The 14,586-nt window shown below is 46.6% G+C and overlaps 1 protein-coding gene across 5 annotated transcripts in view; it reads left to right on the forward strand.

Annotated features, from left to right (window-relative positions):
• Nucleotides 1-1,258: 1,258 nt before the first annotated feature.
• TLN2 (talin 2) overlaps nucleotides 1,259-14,586 on the forward strand; it is a 431,106-nt gene continuing 417,778 nt past the window's right edge. For all 5 annotated transcript variants that reach the window (XM_047736618.1, XM_047736620.1, XM_047736617.1 and 2 more), the window contains exon 1: nucleotides 1,259-1,425. The gene's annotated coding sequence lies outside the window, so the exon portion shown is untranslated. The remainder of the gene's footprint in view (nucleotides 1,426-14,586) is intronic.

Consider the following 14,586-nt stretch of genomic DNA (forward strand, 5'->3'; position numbering starts at 1 on the left):
GTTTGTCCTCCGCAATAAGTTACAAAGCTGTACCCTGATGATACATAATACACTCATTCTCTGTGGTCATAATAAAATCAAGTTCATTATCAGCCCAGACAAGAACATGCCATTGTTCTTACAGGATGTCCAGCCTTAGCCGATGTCCCAATAGACTTCTAAATGATAGTTTCACTTTACAAAATCAACCCACTCTCTAGTTCACAGCAGCAGCAGTTTCATGCTCTGAAACGCTTTGAAGTTGCTATAGTTGCATTTATGCCTAATTGGAGAGACGCGCTACCTACCTATTTCTTGGGAAGAGGTGTCTATCCCAGTTATTCTGTATTGGGCTGGGAAAAAAAAAAAAAAATTGAGAGGTCTTGTATTTAAAAAAACATTTTTTTTAAACTACAAAAGTGATGTTCCTGACAGAAAAATCAGAAATGAGAACGATGCAGGAAAAATCACCCACATTTCCACCAATCGCTGAGAGATCTAGTTATCATCTGTCCACTGTTTTCCTGTTCTGTCTTTTCTACCTCTCTCCATTCATCATAGTTTAAGAAAATGAGATCATATGGTACACAGTATTTTGTGATTTGTCTCCCTGCCCCCTTAATAACCATCATGTTGTTTCATGTCATCTTACATTTCCTAATGACTGTGTAACAGGCATATAACTGACTTTATTCAAAGGCACAGTAGGCAATAGAATAAAAAATTTCCTTATAAATAGAGTGCCCCCGCTGCTCCTTCTCTACAGCCATTCTCAAAACCCGTAAGTGACCTCTGACCACCAATTTCAGTGTCGCATGTGCAACACGTGCAGAGAGGGAGCCGGTTGCCGGCTCCCGCCGACGGCATCAGGGCAGGACCCCACAGCCGGCCACTCTCCTCTCGTCGGAACCACGCAGCTCGCTCCAGGGTGGCCAGTGGTCCGCGGGGAGAGCTCTGCGGTCCCAGGGGCCCCGTTACATAGACGCCGTGTCCCCTCTTCTCCCTCTCTAATCTCCCTCACAGCTGAGCCCGAGTTCGAGGAAGCAGGGGTCACTGTGCGCCCCCTTATCCCCACGACAGGGTGGCCGGCGTAGCGCCTCGCGTCGCGGACCCACTCAGCAGCAGGCCGCGGGGTAGAGACCCCGAAGGGGCCCTTGCTCGCCCAAGCCGGGTGCCGCACGGCGCCGCTGCTGGACTAGAGCCGCGCGGGGCCGCGCCGTCCCCGAGTGATGACGCGCTTCCTGCCCTCCCGGCGCTCGCGGGCCGTGCGCTCGCGCTCGCCCTCGGCTCTTGTTCCGCGCCGGGAGCCAGCGGCGGCGGCAGCGGCTGAGGCGGCTGCAGCGGCTGAGGCGGCTGCGGGAGCGGAGCGGTCGCCGGGCGCGCGGGGGGACGCCAGCTGCACTCCGGGGCAGGCGCTCTGCAGTGAGACAGTAAATGCATCCCCCGGTAAGACGCACGGCTCACTCGGGTTTTCCTCTTCCTCCAGCTGCATGCACGTTGCATGAATTTCTCGTGTCTTTTCCCTCCCCTTTACCGAAGGAAAATGTGGGTGGTTTTTTTCCTCCCTTTTGCATCTCGTGAGTGATGCCAATGCAGGAAAAAAACCTGCAAAGCTCCCAGATTTGATGTCCTAGGAGGGCTTTTTGCAATAAAAATAAAAATAAAAATAAAATAAATTTAATGCACCTGTCTATTGCACATGTATGTTTCACTGCACTCGACCTGGGCGCAGCGGTTTGCAAACAGGCTGGCCGCCGGCGCCTGAGAACGGATTCCTGGCCTCGGGCAGCCAGTCCCCTCCGGGGCTCCCGCTGGGTTTCCGGTAACTGGGCTTTGAAAAGCGGCCCCGCCTGCATGGAGTGTCCCCTCGGCCCGGGCCGGGCCCCCGCGCCAGGAGAGTTGGCGCGGGCGGACCGGCTTCATTCCAGCACTGGCCACCCCGACTCCAAAGCCACTTTGCAAACAAGTCTCCGGCCGAGGCTCGAGGCAAAGACAGCCCGCCGACGCGGAGATCGTCCAGTACAGGACTCCCAGACCTGCCGATTCTACGACTCCCCTTGGCAGTCTCGCCACCAGCGAAACTGCTGGCTGCTGAGGGACCTGGGCAGCGCCCGCCCGAGTGCGAGAGCAGGATTTGGATTTAGTGCCGCTGGCCTCGCACTGGACGAGCGGCGCCCTTTCCTTCTTTGGCCCCGCAAGCTACAGTTTCGCGCTCATTGGGAGCCGGAGGGTCCTGGGGACTGGGCATTTCGGGATTCCCTGAGGGGACCGAGGAACGACGTTCGAGGGCGCCATATTTTCAGTGGGTCTTGGCTGCGGAGGGTAGGGGCGTACAGTTTCTGGGGTCCCGGGGACAGTGCGGCGCCCCGGCAGGAGAGGCCGGAGGGGTTTTCGCCGGGAAAGTTTGCGCGCGGAGGCAGGCGCGGAGGCGGCGGCGCAGAGCGCGCATGAAGGCTGTTCCCGCAGGGACGCGCGGACTGCAGCGCGTCGCCAGGCCGGCCCGGCCCGGGTGGAGGGCCCAGAGCCTCCGTCAGGGGCTGCGCGCCCGGCTTCCCCCGCTCCCTGTCCCGCTGAGACGCGGAGTGCGGGCTCCGAGGCGCAGGGAACACGCCCCTCTCCCCAGCCGCCGCGGCTGCCCCGGCGCTCCGCCCGAGCCGTGCGCTTGGCGGCGTCCCCCGGCCGGGCGCCTGGTGCGGAGCGTGCTCCCGGCGCCGGGCTTCGCCTGGGCGCTCCGCACGGCGCGGGAGCTCTGTCCCTGCGGGAGAGGAGGGGAGCCGACTGGCGGTCCGGGGCGAGGGCCTGGCTTGCGGTCGCCCCGGGGCCGAAGAACGGGCCGAGCCTCCCCGAGCCTCCTTGACTGCGGTGGCGACAGCAGCAGCGCCCGCGGCTGCGTGCTCGGCTTTCGCCGCGATGCCAGCTCTTGGAGGCGAGATGGGGGGTGGGGGGCATTTCCAGAAGTTGGGGCTTCAGGTGACGCGTGGGGGAAACTTGAATTTGTGCCGTCCGTGAAGAGTCGAGGTGATTGGGGGAAAGAGAGTTGTTTCAGAATCCCTGTGTCTCGTGGTGAAAACGAACCTCCGGTTATTAACAGAAGATGAGAGAAGCGTGAGCTGAGGTGTTTGGTGTTGTCCAAGACACAAAGGGCAGGTAGGGCCCCGAGAAATGGGGCCCCAGATGCACATAAATTACAAGCACGCTGGTGCTAAATTGCGTACTTTGGCTTTGATAGTACCTGGGTGTGCTGAGCTGTGGCATTCGTCAGGTTGCGCGCTATCCTCCTCCCTCCTCCAAAGCCTGGAGTTGGCGACTTCTCAGGAGTGGGGCCATGGGCATTCTTTTCTTTTGAAATACAGTAGATTGTGATCGCTCCTTTGTGAAGGGGCAGAGGAAGGGCGTGTTTGCTGACCTACAATCAGCTGAATGCAGAAACATGCCAGCATTTCTCCTTGGCGTCTTATTGAAACGATGCCATAGTATTGAGGTCATGTCAGCACTTTGGGGCTTCATCACTGGAGAGTCTTCAAGGGATCACAGAAAAAGGCAGAGGGGTGTGAAGCTTTCATCTGGGATGCGCCCTGTGATATCGGGGGTTAGGCTGGTCCTTCGCTAGTCCACTTCATTAAGTGCCTCCAGTGTGGTTGTCAGCCATTGCGTTTCCAAGATTTATCTTCTGGTTACTGATTTGGGAGATCTATGAAAACACTGTGCAGGGGTGGTGGATGTGACAAGTGGCCTTGAGGGTTACCTGCATGAATGCTCGCTCCTTCCTTCCTTCCTTCCTTCCTTCCTTCCTTTTCTCTTTCTTTCAGCCCTGGAATTGTGGAAAACACCCAGAGCCCAAGATACATTTATCTAAAATTAGCATAGCTGATTTAGGAGAGAATCAAATCAGTTGCAGAAAACCATCTATTTTGTAAAGTTCCTAGTCTTAGTCCTGGTACCTTGAATCACAAAAAGACCAAGCTCTTCAGATTGGGGAAGTCACTGATTTTTCTCTGCCTTTGTACCCACCCAGGTTATCAAGGAGATACAAAACAGTTTTAATTAAAGTGTCCTTTTTGACACTGATGTTGTGGTTCTAACTTCAAATGGAAAGCAAATTTTTAAAACTGTTAAATGAGTTACTGGGGATACGCTTTACAGGCTTAGGCTTATAGGTGTGTCTTGAATTAGCTTACTGCTAATTTAGGGTTTTTCAAACCGAACACTGTTTCTTTCCTAGAGTATTTTCACTGAAAGTCAAGTTTTACAAAGAGGTGTGTGTGTGTGTGTGTGTGTGTGCATGTGTGTGCGTGTGTAAATGATGGGGGGAGATGGAGATCTCTAGTCTGGTTTCTGTGTTTTGTACCTCAAAATTATACTGATTCCCTTCACCTCCATGCATCAATCCTAGCAGATTTTTAGTTCCCAAGAACAGTTAAAGGTGGTTACAGATGGTGAACAATCCAAGTTTTTACCAGCTATGGTCGAAAAAAAAAAAAAAAATCTGCACATCTAGAAACACATTTATTCATTTTAGCATTATGTTTTGTAACTACATATATGTCACATACTGTGTTCATGTGCTAAATGTTAATACAAAACAAATTAAATTTTTAAAAAATTTTCTTAATAAAGCTGAAATAAAAAGTTAAAGAAAAGTTGCAAATCCTTCAATCCTCATTCCCAAATTTACTACCTTCATATTTATCAGATTCTTAGGCCTCTCCTAACAAAATGTTATAAATTGTGCTTTGTTGCCTCTTGCCTGATTTATATTATAACTTTGTAACTTGATCAAAGTTCCTGGATTTTTGTTGTTGTTGTTAAGAGGATTTTATAACTACAAAAGGTTAGAAAACGCCTGTGGGTTTTGGAGCTTTGCCTGTCCATTTACTGGGCTATGTGATGTGTGTGTTGTGGTGTGTGTGGTGTGTTGTATGTGCGCATGTCCAAACACTTGGGACAGTGTCAGAAACTGGTGATCTGTAACATTATTGATTCAGAACTTTTGAGTCATAATGTTTTCTTGGAGATTTTGGGTGGTGTTTGGCTAATACAGGAAGTATTAAAAAAAGAGTTAAATAATTCAAAGTTATTTTTATTGGGTACAAAAAACATTTTAAAGACAAGAAGGAAAACGTAATAAGCAGGGCCAAAATTTCAGCTTAACTTACCCAACTGGTGCCTTTTTAATTAAGTACTTTCCCCCAGAACTTCTTAATCCTATTACTTTTATATTTAATAAGGAGACTAGTTAAAACATAAGCCAAACAGAACTATTACAAATAATGGGGATAAATGGTGGGTTTAACCAGATGTTTTGCCTAAAGTTAAAAGAGTTAAGGAATCTGAACTCTGTCGAACTCCCCCTGTAGGCCTCCTTCACAGGCCCCCTCCTCAATAAGTGGGGGATTTTAAAAGGCAGAAAGTCTTGGAGGGGGTGGAGGCAAAAAAAACAAAAAAGAAACAAAATGCTTAAGGTAGGCTTCCCCTGTCCATCACCATCCTAACAACCTTTGGCTCAGTGGCAGGTGCCATTTGAATGACAGCTGGTAGACAAGGCTGGGTACAAAATGCTTTGGTTGTGAGAGCCTTTCTTTACCCAGAACTGTGAATTAAGACTGGGCTCATTTGCCACCCATTTCACAGTGGATTTTCAGAGTCAATGCCAAGAACATGGTTTTGTGTTTCTCTTAACCAAAGATTTAATTTCAGCCAAAGTGATGCTGTTCTAAATTTATAGGAAAAGAAATGAATATTTGTATTTCCTTTTTACTCTTTTAATTCCAATCTTAGCAAACAAAATTCTCCAAGTCTCCCTATTCACTTACTCAGCATTTGTTTTGAGGGCTTATGATGCACTTCATGCTAAGACATCCCCTGCCCTAACCTCACATGCTGACTTCCTAGGGGATGATACTCATTTGTACTTTACATAGCTAATAGATGGGGTGGGGGAAAATGACTGTGTGATTAAATAGATTTGAAGGACAACATCGTAGAAAGATGAACAGAGGGGTGTCTGGGTGCCTCAGTGGGTTAAGCCTCTGCCTTTGGCTCAGGTCATGATCTTAGGGTCCTGGGATGGAGCCCTGCATCAGGCTCTCTGCTCAGTGGGGAGCCTGCTTCCCTCTCTCCACCTGTCTCTCTGCCTACTTGTGATCTCTCTCTCTGTCAAATAAATAAACAAAATCTAAAAAAAAAAAAAAAGAAGAAAGAAAAATGAACAGAGGATATGAACAGTGTTCCCAGAAGCAGAGATATAAATGGTCAATAAACATGTGAAAAGATTTTTAACCTCCACAATGGTCAGGGAAATGCACATTTAAAACAGATATTACCAAAGGGAGATGGAGAGGAGAAGGGAGTTGAGGGAAATTGGAAGGGGAGGTGAACCATGAGAGACTATGGACTCTGAAAAACAATCTGAGGGTTTTGAAGGGGCGGGGGGTGGGAGGTTGGGGGATCCAGGTGGTGGGTATTGGAGAGGGCACGGATTGCATGGAGCACTGTGTATGGTGCAAAAATAATGAATACTGTCACGCTGAAAAAATAAAAAAATTAAAAAATAAATAAAACACAGATATTACCTTTTCTGTCCATCTAGTTGACCCACTTTTTAAAAAATTGGTAGCATCTTCTGTTAGATGTATTGGGGGGCAACTCACAGACTCTCACGGGAGTATGAATTGTTGTAAGATTTAGGGAAAGCAGACAATTTCTCTGTAAGTTTGGAACCTGCTGCCATATGCACCAGCAATCCCATATTTAGAGTCCTGTCTTACAGGAGGAAAATCATCAGCATGCAAGGATTTGTGCATGAAGATGTTCACTGTAGGGTTATTAAAGTAAATGAACAAGCAACTTGAAATGTCCCTCAGTAGGAAGAATAATATAGTGTTTATTTTGGATTTTGTAAGGGATATCCATGATGTTTTAAACGGAAGTAAAATCGAGTTACAGAGTATCATATATAGTATGATCCTATTTCTTATTTTAAAAAGAAGTCCTGTGGGGCGCCTGGGTGGCTCAGTGGGTTAAAGCCTCTGTCTTTGGCTCAGGTCATGATCCCAGAGTTCTGGGATCGAGCCCCGCATCGGGCTCTCTGCTCCGTGGAGAGCCTGCTTCCTCCTCTCTCTCTGCCTGCCTCTCTGCCTATTTGTGATCTCTCTCTGTCAAATAAATGAATAAAATGTTTAAAAAAAAAAAAAGAAAAAAAGAAGTCCTATTCGTATAACCTGGGAGAATGATGTGTAAGGACACACAAAACTTGAGATTGTTTAAAATTGACAGCGGGAACAGGGGGTGATGAACTTGGTCCATATACACCTTGATGGGTTTACTTGCTCAAACACAAAAGCTTTTCTATATGGAAGCATTTGAAAATGGTATTTGGTTCATGAATATGAAACATGTTTGGGACCATTTTTGGAAACAAAAGATGAGCAGTATCTCAGCTGCTTTTTCTGATGCCTTCTGCAACAATCTTCTATCTCTTTGGAAACTTTCAGTTAATTATCTCCTGCCATTCTGAGATTTCCCACTTTTGAGTCAGTGCCTTCATTGTCAAGGATGGCTTTAGGAAAAGCTGTTTACCTCTATCCCCCTGGGAGAGTAGTGAGATTAAGACACCAAGAAAGCTCTGAGGGTATGTGCTATGGTGAGTGCCATAAAGTGTGTAAGCCTGATGGTTCAAAGACCTATACCCCTGGGGCAAATAATACATTATATGTTAATAAAAATAATAAGTAAATAAATAAAATAAGGGGGGAAAGCTCTTAGTGGGGTGCCTGGGTGGCTCAGTCAGTTAAGTATCTGCCCTGGGCTCTGGTCATGACCCCATGGTCCTGGGATTGAGCCCTGCATTGTTGGGTTCCCTGCTCAGCAGGGACTTGCTTCTCCCTCTCCTTCTGTCCCTCCCCACCATTCATGGGTGTGGTATCTTTCTATCTCTCTCTCTCAAACAAAACAAATAAATAAAATCTTAAAAAAAGAAAAAGCTCTTGGCAAGCACTCTCCTTTTCCTTGACTTTCTCTGATCCCAGCTGAGTGAAGGTCTGGCCAATGGCAGTGTTCTCAGATAGCAGCAGCATATCCTGAAGCTTGGTTTTCCTATCTGAGGCTCAGAGAGCCTGTTTAATGGCTGTGCTGGCATTTGAACTCAGGTCTCCTTCCTACATGACTCTTAGCTTCCTGACTGCTCCACCTGAATCATTTATAATCTTGCCTCTTAGTGTGATTTTGAAACTTGATGGAATTTATGAATTCTTAGCAGTTACCACTAAAATCAAACTTTGAAAAGCAGTGGCAACTCCATCCACTTTTTAAGAAGTCCATCCTCTGGGGGAACTTGGGTGGCTCAGTTGGTTATGTGTCTGCCTTTAGCTCAGGTCATGGTCCCACGAGCCTGGCGGGGAGCATGCTTCTCCCTCTCCCCGCTGCTCCTCCTCTCTATCGTCATCTCGGTCTCTCTCTCTCAAATAAATGAATAAATAAAATCTTTAAAAAAAAGAAAGAAGAAAGAGGTGACCTTCTGTGACCCTATGAGTTCAGGTGGGAGACTCAGAATCTCAACCCACTGCAAGCCAGGGCTCTGCTGCACAATTTAAAAATCATGGTTTAGGTACACCAGTGGTTCCCCAGCTAAAATGCATCGGAATCACCTGCAGGGCTTGTTAAAAGCCAGATTGTCCAGGTTTTCAGACTCGGTCAGTCTTGGGTGGGGTTTGGTGATTTGCGTTTATAATCTCCCCAGTGATGCTGATCTTGCTGGTCATGGACCATACTTTGAGAACTGCTGGTTTAGAGACACTAGCGTCCTGATTTGCAGATCTTGTGCTCCTGTCAAGCCAGGGCTCTACCCTGTCCTGGATGAAAGTTAGAATGCCAATCGAGGCAAGTTAACTCAGTTTTATCAGTTTTACCAAGAAGGGAGAAATCAATATTTGGGTTATGTTATTTAATTGTTGTCTGCCTCTGTTGTATGTGTTTGGGGTTTAGTGATGGATAAATGGATGGATGTTTACTCCACAGTAAAAGTCAGAGTTCATGAGTATTGTTTTAAATATTTGGTAATGGATTCTCATGAGAGAGTGGAGAGGACTGTTAGGGATTGTTTGGTTTTTGGTTTTGGTCTTTCAACATGCATGCATAGCAAGATTTGAAGTCATTGATTTCTTTTAATGAAAAGTTGCTACATGTGAAGGGCATTGTGAAGAAAATGGTGACCGGATGATGTTGCTTAAATTGTATTGTAATCTGGTCATTAGTGCATTTTTTTTTTTTTTTGGAGGAAATTAAGTGCAGTAGCCATTAATTTCAACAAGTGTTTATTTCACTGCCTCCAGAGGGGACACATTTCTAACAGTGCTTATCAGTGGCACGTGCGTGCTTGGCTGTCCCCAGGGACCCTCACTTGTGTATGTCTTTAGAGGCTCAGATGTTCCCAAGCTCAAGAGTAGTTTCCCTGAAAGGCTCCCCTCCCCACTGATCCCCTGATTCTAAAATTCTTTAGCAGATAAACATTTGTTCTATTTTTAGCCACTTAATTTTAGTGCTTTTTATTTTCTAATGATTTCACATATAAGTTATAAGCAAAGCAAAATTGGTCGTGGGGTGTATAAAAAAATGGAATTTTCATGAAGGAGATCTTGCTTCAGTTTGTAGGATGAATCTCTTTTGTAGGGTTCTCCCTGATGACCACTCATTGGGATCACCTATGGATTCTGATGCATTGGTTCTGGTGTGGCCTTGGCGCTGGTGGGTAAGTTTTCCAGGTAATTCTGATAAGTAGCTAAGGTAGAGAGATTCAATTTACAGTCCTCTGCCTCATGTTGCCTCATATTTGAAGATTCTATTCATCTGGACCATAGTCCCTCCCCCCTTCAACAACTACTACTTCTTTTTTTTAAATATATATTTTGCACGAATGGAACAAACCAAATGAATTTTTCTGGCTGGTGGTGGTATAGATATTTAAAATTTCTTAAAAATACTTTTTGGTATTTTCCAAATTTTTTCTATATTTAGTTATGTTTCTTTTATAATCAGAAAACACCTTTTTTTTTAAATTTTATTTATTTATTTATTTGACAGAGAGAGATATCACAGAGAGGCAAGCAGAGAGAGAGAGAGAGGAAGAAGCAGGCTCCCCACCGAGCAGAGAGCCTGAAGCGGGGCTCGATCCCAGGACCCTGGGATCATGACCTGAGCCGAAGGCAGAGGCTTTAACCCACTGAGCCACCCAGGCGCCCCAGAAAACACTTTCATAAAAATTTTGCTAGTGGCTGGCTTTGGGTTTATCAGCTATGTATAAGAATTTATATTTCTCTGTAATGATCAAATATCAAAACAGTAACATCTCCCTATATATAGCGATGAATGCAGTGTGCTTCGTTTTCTGTAATCCTTAGCTCGCTTCTGTTTGCTCAGATATTTTGGGATTATAGATTTGGTTTATTTCACCATTTTATATTATATACCTTAATTTACAGGAAAGCCTTAGAACTGAATTTTGTAATCATGTTTAAGAACATTTTTCCTGCTTAATTATGCTTTATTAATTTTCCTGATAGTCAGAATTTTTAAAGATTTTTATTTATTTTTGTGACAGAGTGTGTACATGAGCACAGCAGGGAAAGGCAGAGGGAGAGGGAAAAGCAGACTCGGCCATAAGCAAGGAGCCCAATGTGGGGCTTGAACCCAGCACCTCATGAGCTGAGTGGAAGGCAGATGCTTAACTTACTGAGCCCCCAGGTGCCCCCTGATAATCAGAATTTTTAAACAGTGAGTCGTATGGTGCCATCAACATTTTTGGTGACTTGAAATCTATATAGATCGACCAGTCAAAAGTCCCTTGGCCACCTCTCTTTGTTATCTTTTCCTCTACCCTGCTTCTGCCATCCCTCTCGTGGTTATTTCTAGACAGGGTATTTGGCACTGTCTAGAGACATTTCTGTGGGTCTCCCTTGGAGGGAGGAAGGGGTGCTACTGGCATTTAATGGGGGATGGTGCTAAACATCTTTCAATGCATAGGACAGCTCCCACAACAAGGAATTATCCGGCCTAGAATGTCAGCCATGCCAGCATCGAGAAGCCCTGCCATGGTGTCCTTGTTCTTTAAACACCAGTCCATAGACGATAGCAATTTGATGTGATGACCCAGTATGAACACACACAACTGAAACCAGTTTCCCCAAACATTATTTACCCTTATTAGGTATAATGTATTCTTAGACTTTTAAAATTTATTCAATTAAAAAAGAATGCTCCTTATGACTCACTATACTGATTTTCCTGTCCAGTAGCCCTTCATTTGAAAAACACAGTTGTGGACCTTGTCATTACCAGTACCTGCACCTCCAGCAAAATCTTGACAAGCATTCCAGTGTGACCCTCACCTTTTCTCTTTCATCTTTTTCCCTCTCTACTCAGTTCCACCTAGGCAACACCCTGCAAAGGCCTCTGACCTGGTGACCCTTCTACGTTTCATTGACCCTCATCCCACTCGTCTCCTCTGACCTCCCTTGCCCCCAGCTCAGGTGCTCGCATACACCCTCAACTCCCTTGACCCTTTCTGTCTTCATCTAACTTTCTTGGGAAAACCCCACCCTCTGCCTACCTACCTTGCTCCTGCCTGAGGCAGAGGAACCCAGCTAGAGAAAACAAACAGCCATCTATATCGTCTCTTTTGATTTATGACCACAGATCTCAAGGGGAACTTTTGGCACAGCCGGGTACACTATGTTTCTATCCTCACCCCCACTTTCAGCTGATAACCTGGCTTATTTCAGGGAGAAAAAAAGGCAATTAGGAATGAGTTGCATCATCTTCCTTCCTATTAAGATCTGCTAGCCTATCTCCAGCTCTAGCTGAGCAACATTGTATCCACAGAGCCTTGTAACCACCTGTGCATTGGAGCCTGTTCTCTTTTGGTGTGCAAGACTTTCACTCATGCATGTATATGCCCTTTCCTTTCTGCATGATCACTTTTCCCTCTCTGATGGATAATCCTCCAAGAGAGAGATACTGTAGTATCCCTCATATTAAGGGAAAAAAGCAGCAATCACAGCACAGTCTTGACCCCATTGCTGAGTCAACTCTTCTTCCATTCCTCTCCCCTCCCTAATAGTAAACCTTTCTGAAAGAATTGCCATACGCCCTGCCCCATTCCCTCCCTGCTCATTCTGTCTTGAACCCACTCCAGTTTGGCTTTTGCCCCACCCCTTCACTGAACCCACACGTCTTCAGGTTCCAGTGCTGTCCAGTGGCCAGCTCTTCCCTGTCACCTTCTGCAGCCTCTCAGCAGCGGTTAGCCAGCTGATTGCCCTCTGGGACACTTTCTTCACCTGGCTTCCATCCCCCCATTCTCCTCCGGTTCTCCTACACCCTGGGTGCTCCGCCTCCTTCCAGCTTTCCTGCTGGATCTCCTCATCCGTCCTGCTCCTAAGGTTGGGGGTGCTCTCTCACCCTTCATTCCGTTTGCCAGTTGCCTCCAGTGTCTCCTCCGCAGAGGTCTCCCTGGCACCCTCTAGCCCCTGCTCTCAAACCTCTTCCTTTTTTGTGTTCATATCTTTTATCATTCCCTGATACGTGATTCATTTATTGTCTACCCCATGGCACTAGGATAGAAGCTCATGAGGGAAACTATCTGGTACTGCATCCCCAAGTATCTAGAGCAATGGCTGGCATTCACAGAAATTTTTAATGAGTCATTGATGAAGAAAACTTGCTGATTACAGAGGTTAGCCTTAGATGAGGAAATGGAAATCTTCCCCAGGTTTGAGCTAAAGAAGAGAGTATAGAAGTGGAAAAGCAGTGTCTCATGGGGCCAGTGCATTTTAGATCAAGTGGTAAGCATTAGAGGTTCAAGTGAATGAAGGAAGCCCTTCCTTGCTAACTCCTTGTTGAGTGATAGAAGGCGCCTGCGAAGGATAGTGAGCTGCAGACACATGGTTGCCCCTCTCATTTTTATCTCGGAAGGAGGGGCACTTAAGCCATCCTCTGGGTAGCTGGTGTCACTGGGTTGAAGACAGCAAATTCACTTGTCTGAAGTGTTTATCATTGACCTCGATGTTCTGGTGGGTTGTTTGGTTCATCACTCATCCCCACTGTGCACTTGACTGCGTGGAGAGATGTCTCCTCTGTGTCCTGCTGCATTTGAGCCCGTGCAGAGGGAGCCTGTGGATGGATGGCCACGTTCCCTATTCCCTCAGTGCTGCTCTCTCAAGCACCCAGCTTAGGGAGCCCCAGGGCTTCATGTGTTTAAATGACAACCCCTGTCTTCTGTGTTTGCATTGCTGTAAGACCACCCATAATTACTTGACACTGGGGTGTAGGACCCAGTTTGATGTAAGTGAAGGTATCTCTTGAGTGTGGCCCAAGGTCGTGCATGGCAGATCTTCCCAGAGGTGTGTGGATTATTCCTGGGTTTGAGAGATTACATCAGGGTGCTTTAAGAGGCTTAATTTTCTCCTTGAAGGGCTTTCTATTGGGCTCGGCACCTGTCACTCCCGGGCCCTTCCCAGCAGGATTAAAGGGTAAGGTTTCAGCCAAGGGCAGCCTGAAGTGCAAGCTCAAAGTAGTTGGGTTTAGGGCACCCAAGAAGGAAGGGCAGATGTCTTCATAAGAGATCTTAGAGTGATTCTAGGAAAGTTAATTGTTTGAAAACCAGAGGTCCGAATGGTTCTAGGTCAGCCTTTCCCTTTGACAGGGAAGGAACCAGAGTCCAGAAGGATGAGATTTAGTGGTGCCCCTTGGCAAAGCTGACACTGGAATCCAACTTTCCTGACCACCACCAGGTGCTTTTTCCTTTTCTTGGGATGTCTGGCGGGACCCTGACTTTAATTGAGGCTCTGGTTCTTGGCCCTGAGTGTGCGTCCAAATCACCGGAGAAGCTCTTAAAAATGCTGTTCCTTAGAGGGTGTAATGCCAAGTGAAGTAAGTCAGTCAGAGAAAAGCAAATACCATATGATTTCACTCAGATGTGGAATTTAAGAAACAAAACAGAGACCAAAGAAAGAGGCAAACAAAAAACCCCACTCTTACCTCTAAAGAAAAGAGGTGGGTGGGGGGATGGGTGAACTAGGTGGTGGGGATTAAGAGTAAGGAGTCATGGGACGCCTGGGTGGCTCAGTGGGTTAAGCCTCTGCCTTTGGCTCAGGTCACGATCCCCTCAGGGTCCTGGAATCGAGCCCCGCAACAGGCTCTCTGCTCAGCAGAGAGCCTCCTTCCCCGCGCCCCTACCTGCCTCTCTGCCTACTTGTGATCTCTCTCTCTGTCAAATAAATAAATAAAATCTTAAAAAAAAAAAAAGAGTAAGGAGTCATGTATATAGATTTGTTGAATCACTCTGTCATACACCTGAAACTGTTATAAAGCTGTATGTCAGTTATCCTGGAATTAAATAAAAACCGCTATTCCTAAATCCCACCTGACTCATGGAATTGGAACCTCTGAGAATGAGACCTGGGCACCTGTGGCTTTTAAAAATTACCCTATGGAGGCTCCTAGGAGAGGTTGCCCAGGAAGGGTGTGTTAGAGGTAAAATCATCCCATAGGCCTTGCACACTGGACAGACACCGCTCCTTTCTGGGGCAGGACAGCCATCCCAATGGGCTCCGTCTA

The sequence above is a fragment of the Lutra lutra genome, chromosome 7 (genome assembly GCF_902655055.1).
Source record: "Lutra lutra chromosome 7, mLutLut1.2, whole genome shotgun sequence".
NCBI classification, from domain to species: Eukaryota; Metazoa; Chordata; class Mammalia; order Carnivora; family Mustelidae; genus Lutra; species Lutra lutra.